Raw genomic sequence first — 12,022 nt, forward strand, 5'->3', positions numbered from 1 at the left:
TACAACGGGACCACGCATTGGCGAAGCACTTGCATCTGCGTTTGCGTACTTGCGTGAAGTATGTTTGGGCCCTTATAGATCGCTATTCATAACACAACACAAATACATGTTGCATTATCAACATTGCCACGAGGGTGCTAGAGCGAAATTAGTGTGATCTGTCCGCTTCTAGTCAACAACTGTCATGGGGGCACAACAGTTTGAAGAGAATATTACTGAGCAAGTAAGTTATAGTCAATATATTGATAGCAGCTTACTTGAACAACAACACATCCAGTTTAATGGCACAGACTTTTGAAGGTAACTTCAAACCCTTGAGTACTGAGGTTTGCTACAACCCCAATAACGCAATAATGTACGTTTAGTATGTTCAACTGGACAGTGCATTGGCTGGTATGTTTCTGGCCTTAGAAGTGCTCCTTGTAGCAGTCTGGGAACTTGTAAACAACACATTCAAATTGAATCATAGTAAATTTGAGAAAGTTCTTGCCATTTTTGCCTGCAATACGCATCAGACAGTCAACCATGGTTGGTTTGTGGGTGTGGCGTCTGAAGCTTAAATATGCAAGTTTTTTTTCTCTCTCACCTTTTCGTGTTGATTTTGATTGGCTAGCAGCTACTGTGGTCAGATCAGCAGGAAGCCCCACATACACCCCTCCATAGTTCCTGCAGAACACATAGTTAGATCTTAAACACATTCTCTAAATGTCCATACTGCCTATTGTCAGTGAAAGAATCAAAAGAAAAAACAAACACATGATTGAACGTTTTAATTCTAGCAGAGGTTTTATGCATCTTTACAAAACATCTAGAGTTCTGGGACACTAGCCGCAAACTTGCCAGAAATTTGCCACTCATTACTTTAACATGCAAACGAGCTTGTGGTTCGCCCCAAATATTTGCCAGACGTTTGCAGCTCTTCACTGGTAGTGGTGGTGAACCTGCATCAAACCTTTGGCAATAATGGAAAATTTGCAGTAAGTTTGCCGCAAAGCTCATTTGCATGTAAAAATGATCAGTGGCGAATTTGCAGCAAGTTTGCATTAAATTTGCCTTGACCTCTTGATTTTTGTAAGGACATATTTTTGTGATTGCAGAAGAATTTCTGACCTTCGTTTCTCATCATCTGGTGATGGTTCTTCTGTCCTGAATCAAGAGAACAAAGATTCAGGCCTTATTCCTGTCTATTGTAACGTAAGATATTTCTACATGCATTCATTCTGTCTCTCTCACTCATGTGAAGGAAAATTTTTCCTACTCTTGCTCAAAGAGACAAATGTTCATATTAATTGCTTCATTCCACATTCAAAACCACCCATTTCTTTCATACTCTTTTTAAGTATATTTATAATTCATTTTCTTCAGAGGCATTTCAGAACATTCCAAAAAAGTGTTTACGTTGTTTATGTTATTCGTGTTTATGTTGTTTATGTTATTCCTGTTTATGTTGCGCTGTATTCAACCTATGATTAATTTATTCCACCTCTGCGGTCTATCATAGGAGAGAGCGTAACCGACAGTATTGGTCAACTAGCGTGTTACAACAGTGAGTCAACGTTTGGAGATACAATATAAATGAATGGGGAGAGCCTTAAACTGACGCCTACCTGTCGCAAAATTGTCAATGACCAGTGGCGGAGCTAGGGGGTGGCCAATTGACCCCATTGGCCACCCCACTCGCAATTGCCATTTTTGGGCAAAAGACTTAACATGTACTGCCCGAAAATTTCTGTGCCACCACAGAATGATCGCTGGCCCCTGCCCGGCCACCCCTGTGAAAAACTCCTGGCTCCGCCCCTGTCAGTGACTTCTCTTTTAAAACAGCAATTTTATCATAGTAAACTCCACACATAGTTCATTCCAAAAGGATTGTTTAGTGTAAAACATGTTGAAGATTCGCTGAAAGACAGTTTGGTTGAACTGGTTCCTCACAAAAGCAGTTTATTCAGCATACTGAAGCATCCCCTCCATAGACATCTGTTGAAAAAGAACGGCCTCTTGTCTCCTCGCCAGTGTACCACCATAGAATGTTTATGGGAACGCATGCGTTATGCTATTTTAGGCTAAGCTTGTAGGCTCCCCTATTAGAAGGGTTCTGGCCATATTCAGTTGGTCATGTGGCCAAATTCAGTTAGGTCATGTGATCTAAACATGGCACCACTCGTGAAAGTGTGAACAGCACCATATGTAAAATAAAGCAGCGTTTTCTCTTTGGCCACATCCACACTAATCAGTTTTCGTTTGAAAACTCAGTTTTCAGTTTCCTAACATCATCGTTTTCCAAATGATGCAAGAGCGCTCTGTTTTCGGTGGGGAAAATGCTGTTCCAGTGCGGATGAGAGGCATAAACATAGCGAAATCAATGCATTTCAAATGAAAATGTATTACGTGTCAAAGTGGTCTTTATCGTATGCGAGTAAACAGCATGTTAAACATATTTTTTGAAACTACTGTTACCATTTCTTTATGTTTAAAAGTTCAGCAATGAACAAAAATCACTGAGTGCACCATTAAATGTGATTTGGCTAACTTGCTCTAGAATTAGCCACTGAACTGACCCTTCGCTAAGCCTGGCATTAAAAGCATTTCTGAACAATCCTAATTTAGCAAATTTTGCCATATACCATATCTCTGACAAGCAGGTCCTTTTTTTCAACGCAAGCCTACTTGGATTAATGTGTGTTTGAGTATTTTTAATTTAATTTTTTTAAAACGTCATAGTGAGTGTGTTATGAGATGTTATTAGCAGTTCTGTTCACTTACACTAATGTTAGCAGGTGTGTAATCACCATCAAATGATGCTTGTCCCTTTTCAAGTGACGGATAAATGTTTGTCTTGATTCTGATTCACAGTCTCCACAGTTTTTAATTAAATTACTATGTAATTTTACAAATTCTATAACAAAAAATGTCATATGCAGTACAAATATGTTTTAAAAAGTCACTCTTGATTCCAGCCCTCATAATAATATTCTTAATTCCGTTCATGGGAATTTTTGCCAAAAACAGCAACGTTCACAGCAATCTCCCATTTGTTCCTATGAGTTCTGCAAAGCTTGTCAGAGCAGGCAATGGTAACCAAAGGGGGGCGGAGCTTAGCGAAGGGTCGATTAAACCACCCCCATTGCTTTAACCACACACCCTATCACCAAAAACATGCCAGACTGTTATGGAGTTATATATGTGCCACAATTCTGCATGCGCAAAATTATATTTTGAGCGCACAAAAATGTTCTGCACACGCAAGATGATATTTTGATCACACACAAAAAAAAAAAAAACGTATGCATGCGCAAGATGATATTTTCTTTGCACAAAAAATTGTCTGCACACGCAAGATGATATTTTGATCGCACAAAATAAATTCTGCACACGCAAGATTATATTTTGATCGCACAAAAAAATTTCCGCACACGCAAGATGATATTTTAATTGCACGAAACATTTTCTGCACACGCAAGATGATATTTTGAGCACACAAAAAGTTATTTTGCACACGCTTGTAAAGCAATGTATCTTCTTGCAAAGATAAATTCATTTTGAGCAAACAAAAATCAATTCTGCGCTTGAATAAAGTTTATTTGAATGTGAATTTGCTCAGAATTCTGACATTTTGCATGTAAAATACCTTTTTGCATGCTCAATATAAGTGCAGACATTTTTGTTTTAATTGTGGCAAAAATATAACTCCATCGCTTATCGGATGTCTGCAAACCCATGCAGGAGGCAGAGACCGCTTCTGATTGGTTAAAAAAGTGTGGGCCACTCCCACACTCGTTTTTTGCTGTTACAGAGACAGATGTGATTTCTCAGAACAACTATTTGAGTGATATCTATCAGGTAGTAGGGACAATTTGAGTGTAGTATTTTTAAAATTGCTTACCGCACCTCTAATGGCCTTTTATGACCAAATGAATGAATCACTATTTGACATTATAACAGACTTCTGCTGTCTTTCCCACCGAGCGGTCGTTTGACGTCTGGTGTCTTCGTCAGTAAACTAAATTGTTGGGTGTTTGGGGGATGGTGGTTTAATGATTTTTAATTGTTTAGCATTTGTTTTGGCCCTCAGGGGCCCCTGTGCAACACAAAAGCAGCTGAATGTTGAGCTGGAACAATCTGATTGATCCTCCCTCAGGATTGTGCCATAGTGAAATACGCCTGGCATACCACAGTGTGTGTGTGTGTTATTTTGCATATTTCACTGCTGCGTTGAACTGTACTTTATACCCCAGTTGTGCTAATCAATTCCACTCTGCGCTCTATATTGAGTTGTTATTCATTTCTCTCGGGTCAGTGGTGCAGGTTAGAGGTCATGAGATTCAATCTGTGGCTCGGATTCATGAATATGAATTTGGTATGTTTGGATTTGTAATAAATGAAATTTCTTACACATCGTTGGCAGCCGCCACCGGGCCTGAAATAGACAAAAGAGAAAATTATTTCATTTATTTTCAGTGTTAATTGAAAATGTTCCAGTGATTTGATTTTTAAATCTTCTAAAGAAATTGTGAGTGCTGCTTGCTCATGCAAAACCGGATGCCACAATGATAGGGTGTTGTGGATGGTTGCCAGGGTGTTGCCATGCAGATGCTAGGGTGCTTTGGGTGGTTGCTAAAGTGTTCTGGGTGGTTGATATGGGGTTGCTTACTGACCCAAGTCATAAAAGCCCACCCCCAAATCTCTATGATATTCTGGTCACTAGATATGGCTTAGGTCATTCCTGCAATACAAGTCCACCAAGCGAAAATCATAAGTCCAGTTTCTCAGAAAAATAATAGCATATTACTATTAAATACTATTTCGATTCAAATTCAGTCATATTCTGATCTCATTACCTCATCTTCTTCACATACTTCCCTGACATCTATTTCACTATCAATTAGATGACAAAAAGCTTCCGAAAATTGAAAATAATGGGCCCTTTTCACATTTGGTTCAATTCTCTTATTACAAATGTTCAGCTGTAAATGGATTTTTTTTTCACCCTTTAAGACACAAAACCACAGCAGTCGTTCACAATGAATATATATATATATATATGTTTTTTTTTTTTTAAATAAAGTTCCTTTTTCTTACCTCATTGGCAAATAGATTTTTCTGTTATAACATTTTGATAGAACATACTACATTTTTATAGATTTCTCTAACAGACAATACAAAATATCATATGCAGTTTTGCTTCTCTATTAAGTTTATCTTGTTTTAATGTTTAGATATTTTTACTGAAAAACAAGACAAAAATACAAAGAATTTGTTATTTATGTTTTTCTCAGTATTTTTGTAGTTTTCTAGTATAAATTTCTAAGTATGCTTGAAACAAGATAATTTACTTGAGAATTAAAATTACGTAAGATATTAAGAATTTATTCAGAGAATATATCTTGAATTTAGTGTTTTTCCTCAAAAAAGGTTGCATTTATTAACATTAGTTAACTACAATTCTTGTGAAAAAACAATGAACGATACTTTTACAGCACTTAATCTTGATGAATGTTAATTTCAACAAATACTTTTCTAATTTAAAGTTTTTTAAAAGTGCAAAAGTGCATTATGATGAACTAACAATGAACAATTGTATCTTTATAAATTAACTTTAACCAAAATTATAAAAAGTAAATATATTGTTTATTACTTAATGCGTTAACTAATGCTAATGAGTTCTAAAGTGTTACTTGTTTTTTCTTTATAGTAAGTATTAATCTATCAAAATTTTGTGATATATAATTGATATTACTTTATATAATATTTGCCAGTGGGGTAAGATATATTTTCTGAGTACAAGTCTTATCTTACACAATTATGCTTGTATCTTTTAAATGCATCTTGTTTTAAGTTTATTTTGAAATTTACTGGTAAACAAGAGTAAAAATACTGATGATTAAGAAAATCATTTTTGCAGTTTATGAGGTAAAAGAAAGAGCCCTATTTTAGACTAAAGCACAACCAGGAAAAAAATATATATTTCACTGGAGCTTTTTCTGTAAATGTTTTTTTTTTTTTTTGTGCCCAACTTGACATTTAATTCCTCAGAGGACACACTTGTACTCTTGCAATGTTGTACAGTTTTATTACAAATCTCATTGGAAAGAAAAATCACAAATGAGATCTTAATAACTTAATCGTTGTTCTTAGACGGCAATGACATTAAAAGGAGATCACACGAGACTTGCTGAAGTCTCCTACTTCACTGATTTTTCTCCTGATGGGATGGGAATCTTAACGGTTCAGATTCCTTTACGGTTCCATTTATGATTCTTACTTTTGAAGAAGAAAATATAGGAAATATAGCAAGAAATCCAATTTTATTGAATTTACTGCCCTCAGCAGTCTGTTGCCAAATAATAAGATAACCTCAAATTTCAACAGAGCAGAGCAGACATAACAGAAATAAATTAAATACAATTCTTGTAAAAAGCGTGTTTACACAGACTTCGGGAACCACAAAAGAACCAGTAGTTCTGAAAGTCATGAAAATCATACGGTTCCGATATTTTTTTTAAACATGAAATGGGTTCAGAACAGGGGCGTAGCAGTCATTTTAAAACTGTGTGTGTGTGTGTGTGTGGGGGGGGGGGGGGCACAACTGTTAGTAGGTGGCTCACAGAGACCCAACACTTAGAGTGCAATATTAATATATTACAGTATATATTCATATATAAGTATGATATAAGTATTATATTAATATATACGTATTATTTACTTTTGTATTTTTGTAGTATTTTACAGATTCAAGTTTTGCAAAATTAGCTGCAAAAATAAAGGGCATCTTTTGGAGCACTTGCTTCTGTATCACATCTGACAATAAAAGAATGAGCACAAGCTGGTCCTGAATAAATTATTTAATCAGTTACAAAAATGACAAATGTGCATGTGCACAATTTACGATTTAAATGTATCCAAGTGGCTCGAGTGTTTGGGCTGCGTTCACCAAAATTCGTTCAGATCCATTTATTGATTCAGTGACCATTTCTGATGATGTCAGAAGGTGGTGACAAATGAGTGTTTTGTGTGAAATGAGTTAGTCACTGAATTAACGATTAAAAGAAAAGGTTAATCCTTTAAAAGAGAATTTAGTAGAGGTTTTAAGCATTATAAGAACAAAGAAAATCTATCATTTCCCTACAGTTTATGAGCTGATGAGCATGACTTTTATCAAAAGACAACAATAATAGTCTTATAATAATTTTTAATAACGTCCGTACGTTTTCATGTATAAAAAAGTGTGTCTACATATCAGTTGACTTCAGTAAAATGCATAAGTGTACTACAGCAGGTCTATCTTTTTTCCTACAGTTTGTCGACTGCACACCAACATAGAGCTATAAAACAGGAGCTGATATTAAAAATAGCTTTACATATTTAACACAGATCTAGTAATCTGTCAAAAACAACTGATCAAACTATTACCTCACAAACATAATGTAAAAAGCATAACTTAATGAAGACTCATGCGCAGATATAAACTCCACTTACAATGTGCGCTTAAAAGAAGGATTGTCCTTTGTTTTCTGCATTGCATTTCACGTAATGCTGCCAATCAAGAACGATATGCCGATAAATAACTCTCATTTGTGTGTTCCTCATCTCTAGATTATTAATTTAGATCAACATCAATGCCGATAAAAAACATGGATAAATGAGCATTGTTGAAAGCAACTTTGTAGAAATGAACGGAACCATGTTGATTAGACTGTCTGACTGACGGCCTATTACGTAAGAGTTGTTTCGGCTCATGAAACTCACCTGTGATTGGCTGGATGGTCGCTCAATCAGCCTAAAGTAACAAAACGCAAATAATACTGTATACAGATCCACCATTTGGACTCAATATGGGTTTAGCTTGAAAAAGTGCGGGGGACAAAATTACCTTTTTTAAAGAGTGCAGGGGACATGTCCCCCACGTCCCCCGCAGCTGTTACGCCCTTGGTTCAGAATAATCCCAACCCTTCAAATGACATAACAGAAATCTCCAATATGTCTCCTGAGTTCTGAAAGAGCAATACAATTGTCCTCTGGGGCTGTTCAATCTCTCTGTTTACGAGTGATGGACGTCTCCACTTTGACACCTCACCTGTCAATCATTCACCCCTCTTTCTCCCTCTCTCTGTTTCATGTCTGCATTTCAGTGGGAAGTAAGCGCTGGTAACCAATGTACAGCATTATGAAATTATATCCACTTTTTATACATTTTCTGCACACTTCAATGTATTCTGAGTGGTGAGAATTTTGCTGATTACTTCAGAGATTAAGTTTCTTATCTCCAGTTGTACATTTTCCAACATTATCAATGCAGTTCAGCCTTGTTCATGTTTATGAAATCAGCAACACCAATTTTATCCAGATAGCATTAATCGCAAATATCATTTTAATTACTCAAATATTGCTCTTTCATAGTTTGGAAGACATAATGGTGTTCTAAGGTACATTTAAGTTAAGTCTAAATGTGTCTTAAATCTGAGTGAGGACCATAGACTTTTGATGATTTTTATGTAATAGAGATGATAAATCCTATAGACTAACACTAACCTTAAAAGAAAACGTACACGTACATACACACACATGCACACACATACTGTCTTCATTAGATGTATAGAAGATAATGCATAGATCTGACCTGAATACAAATTAGACGTAAGGGACAAATGTCCATGAATGTTCCAGAAAAGCAGCATTATTAAACATCCCTCTGTGTAGCTACAATCCTCTCTTGTACCCAAAAATCTTTCACCTCTGAGTGTAACTAACGCTACATTCCTCTACACATCTGGTTGCCACTGTGCTTCGGCTTCCTGCTACACGGGCTTTTCACAGGTACAGGACTTTCCTCTGCTCTTGATGGAAGATATCAGGGTCTTTCTCTCTCCATGCTTTACAAATCAGATGTTTACGCACAAACAACACATGCGAGAACCGAGAATTTACATGTCCATTGATAAAAAGCAGTGTGGAGCTTTGACTCACAAACATATACACACACACTTACCTCCTGCTGTTGTGCTGGTGGCTGAGGAATTTCCACAACCCATTTTTGCATGAACGCTTTAAAGGGGAAAACACAGAGAATGGCGTGTTTGAGACAGAGAAGTGTGAATTAATATAGGACAGCTTTGATGTGATGCACGGGCTCCCTCGAACACTGTCCAATAGAGCCTGGATCATTCTGCAGAAAGAGAGAGAGAGAGAGGGAGAGAGATGCTCGACCCCCCAGATGATTCGCTCCTCTCCTCCACCCTGACAGGGTTGCCGTGGAAACAGGAGGGGGGGGGGCTTGACTGTGACCAGCCTCCAGTCTTACAGGCTGAAATAACTGAGCTTGCAGGAACCCCCAACAAGCATATTACGCATGTGCAAACAGGGTCCAAAATTACAGGAATAGTTAACCTAAAACTTTCAATTCTGTCTTCATTTACTCAAAATAATGTTCCAAACCCCTATGCTGTTATTTGGTGCCTTGATCTTGCCACAGAATAAAAAAAAATAAGAAAGGTAATTCTGACTTTATTTGTGCGAGAAATAAAGTTGCAATTGCGAGATACAAATTTGTAATTGCAAGATATAAAGTCGAAATTGCGAAAAATAGTCACACTTGCAAGGCATAAAGTTAACACTGCGAGATATAAAGCCGCAATTGCGAGAAATAAAGTTAAAATGGCAAGATATAGTCACATTTGCTAAATATAAAGTTGAATTGTGAGATATAATGTCAAAATGGCTAGATATAGTCACAACTGTGAGAAATAGTCGCATTTGCAAAATAAAAAGTCGAATTTGTGAGAGATAATATCTCAGTTGTGAGATATATTGTCACAATTGTTAGAAATAGTCACAGTTGCAAGATATAAATTTGCAATTGCGAGATGTAAAGTCAAAATTGCGAGAACTAGTTGAAATTGCGAGATATAGTCACAATTGTGAGAAATAGTTGGATTTGCAAAATATAAAGTCGAATTTGTGAGAGATAATGTCACAATTTCGAGAACTAGTCACAATTGTGTGCAAAAGTCACACTTGCAAGATATAAACATTGCGAGATATAAAATCATAATTGCAATAAATAGTCACAATCAGTAGCGGTTCTAGCTTGTATGGCGCCCTGGGCGAAACCCGCTTCAACACGCCCCCAAAGTTGTTGACCAATGGGGGAGTGTGGGGGGGTAATTGTATGGCACCTTGTGCGAAACCTGCTTCAACACGCCTTGGGAAGGGTGTGTGTGTGTGCCTCATGCCGCCCCCCCTTAAGATGTCACCCTGGGCAACTGCCCATGTCGCCCAGGCCTAAATCCGCCACTGGTCACAATTGTGAGAAATAAATTTGAAATTGCAAGGTATAAAGTCTTAATTGCAAGATACAAAGTTGAAATTGCGAGATATAAAGTTGAACTTGCAAAATATAGTCAAAATTGGGAGAAATAGTCACAATTGCGAGATATAAAGTTACAGTTGTGAGAAATAAAGGTACAATTGCGAGATATAAAGTTGCAATTGCAAAAATAAAGTTACAATTGCGAGATATGAAGTCTTAATTGCAAGATATAAAGTTGAAATTGCGAGATATAAAGTTGCAATTGCAAAAATAAAGTTACAATTGCGAGATATGAAGTCTTAATTGCAAGATATAAAGTCGAAATTGAGAGATATAAAGTTGAAATTGCAAGATATAGTCACAATTGCGTGAAATAGTCACAATTGCCAGGTATAAAGTCGAAATTGAGAGATATAAAGTTGAAATTGCAAGATATAAAGTTGAACGTGAAAAATAGTAAAAATTGCAAAATATAAAGTCGCAAATATAAACTTGCGATTGTGACTTTATATCACAAAATTATGACTTTATATCACGTGCTTGTGAAAAACTTTTATTCTGTTGTGGGATGCTGGTATTTTTAATGTAAAACACAATTTTTTTTTTTTTTAAGAATCTTCACACAGCTATTTTTCATACAATGACAGTTCATAGTGACCACAGCTGTTAAGTTCTTATGACTTCATACGAACCGTATGATAGTTTTGGGTGAGGAACAGACTGAAATTGAAGTCGTTTTGGAAACTGCAACATAATAAATACATGGTTTAAATTGAATTTTAAGAATGATAGTATGACTCTAATGCAAGTGACATCTTTGAATATTTTTTGCCTCATTGTAAAATGTATCTGATTTTCTGGGATAGCTAAAGTGTTTTTCTCTCCAGAACTCCATGTGGTGACAATTATATGTGAAATATTACTTACATTAAACCACAAAATAATGATGTGTCTGGATGTTTTTGTGACCAAGTGATTGAGACTTGCTTATCTTATGATGCCATGTGTGACACAATGACCTGTATGGTTTGTCTCTAATAGGAAAAACAGATAAATAATTCCTCTTTCATAAAAACAAAATATATTTTTTATTAATAATTTGCCAAACACAGTTGCATGCCTAATAAAACAAATATGGCTGGTAAATGTTCTCAGTTTACCCTTTTGTGTGCCAAAAAGTTCAATTTGGGCTCTTTGTTGAGCATAAAATCTTAACCTTCAAACAGCATAACAGAAAATGATGTTGTACTTATCAACTCATTAACTGCCATGCCAAAAACAACCATTCCTGCACACAAACGCTCTTTCAGTTCAGGGTAATAAACCACTCATTCTCTGCTGGCATCTCTGTTTGATCCATAAACCCTGGAGAATTATGTTCAGAAAACTCTATAGAAACCAACCTCAACACAAGCACTCTGTACAGGGAACAGCTGTTAGTGTGTAATATTTTTGCCTAGAACATCATTAGATATTATTAATTTTACTATACATTTGGGAGACGCTTTTATCCAAAGCGACTTACAGTGCACTTATTACAGGGACAATCCCCCCAGAGCAACCTGGAGTTAAGTGTCTTGCTCAAGGACACAATGGTGGTGGCTGTGGGGATTGAATCAGCAACCTTCTGATTACCAGTTATGCGCTCTAGCCCACTATGCCACCACCATTCCACTATACTAGCTGCTTTTTCAAAATGTCAAGGATTGGGAAGGG

The 12,022-nt window shown here is 36.4% G+C and overlaps 1 long non-coding RNA gene across 1 annotated transcript; it reads right to left on the minus strand.

The window, feature by feature from the left end:
- Nucleotides 1-586: 586 nt before the first annotated feature.
- On the minus strand, nucleotides 587-4,492 carry LOC127437591 (uncharacterized). The gene is made up of 3 exons (XR_007896580.1): nucleotides 4,393-4,492; nucleotides 1,111-1,146; nucleotides 587-666 (listed from the first exon to the last, which is right to left on the minus strand). It is a non-coding gene; the product is annotated as an uncharacterized LOC127437591 (long non-coding RNA).
- Between the last annotated feature and the right edge of the window lie 7,530 nt (nucleotides 4,493-12,022).

Source organism: Myxocyprinus asiaticus, chromosome 48 (genome assembly GCF_019703515.2).
Source record: "Myxocyprinus asiaticus isolate MX2 ecotype Aquarium Trade chromosome 48, UBuf_Myxa_2, whole genome shotgun sequence".
In the NCBI taxonomy this organism is placed as follows: Eukaryota; Metazoa; Chordata; class Actinopteri; order Cypriniformes; family Catostomidae; genus Myxocyprinus; species Myxocyprinus asiaticus.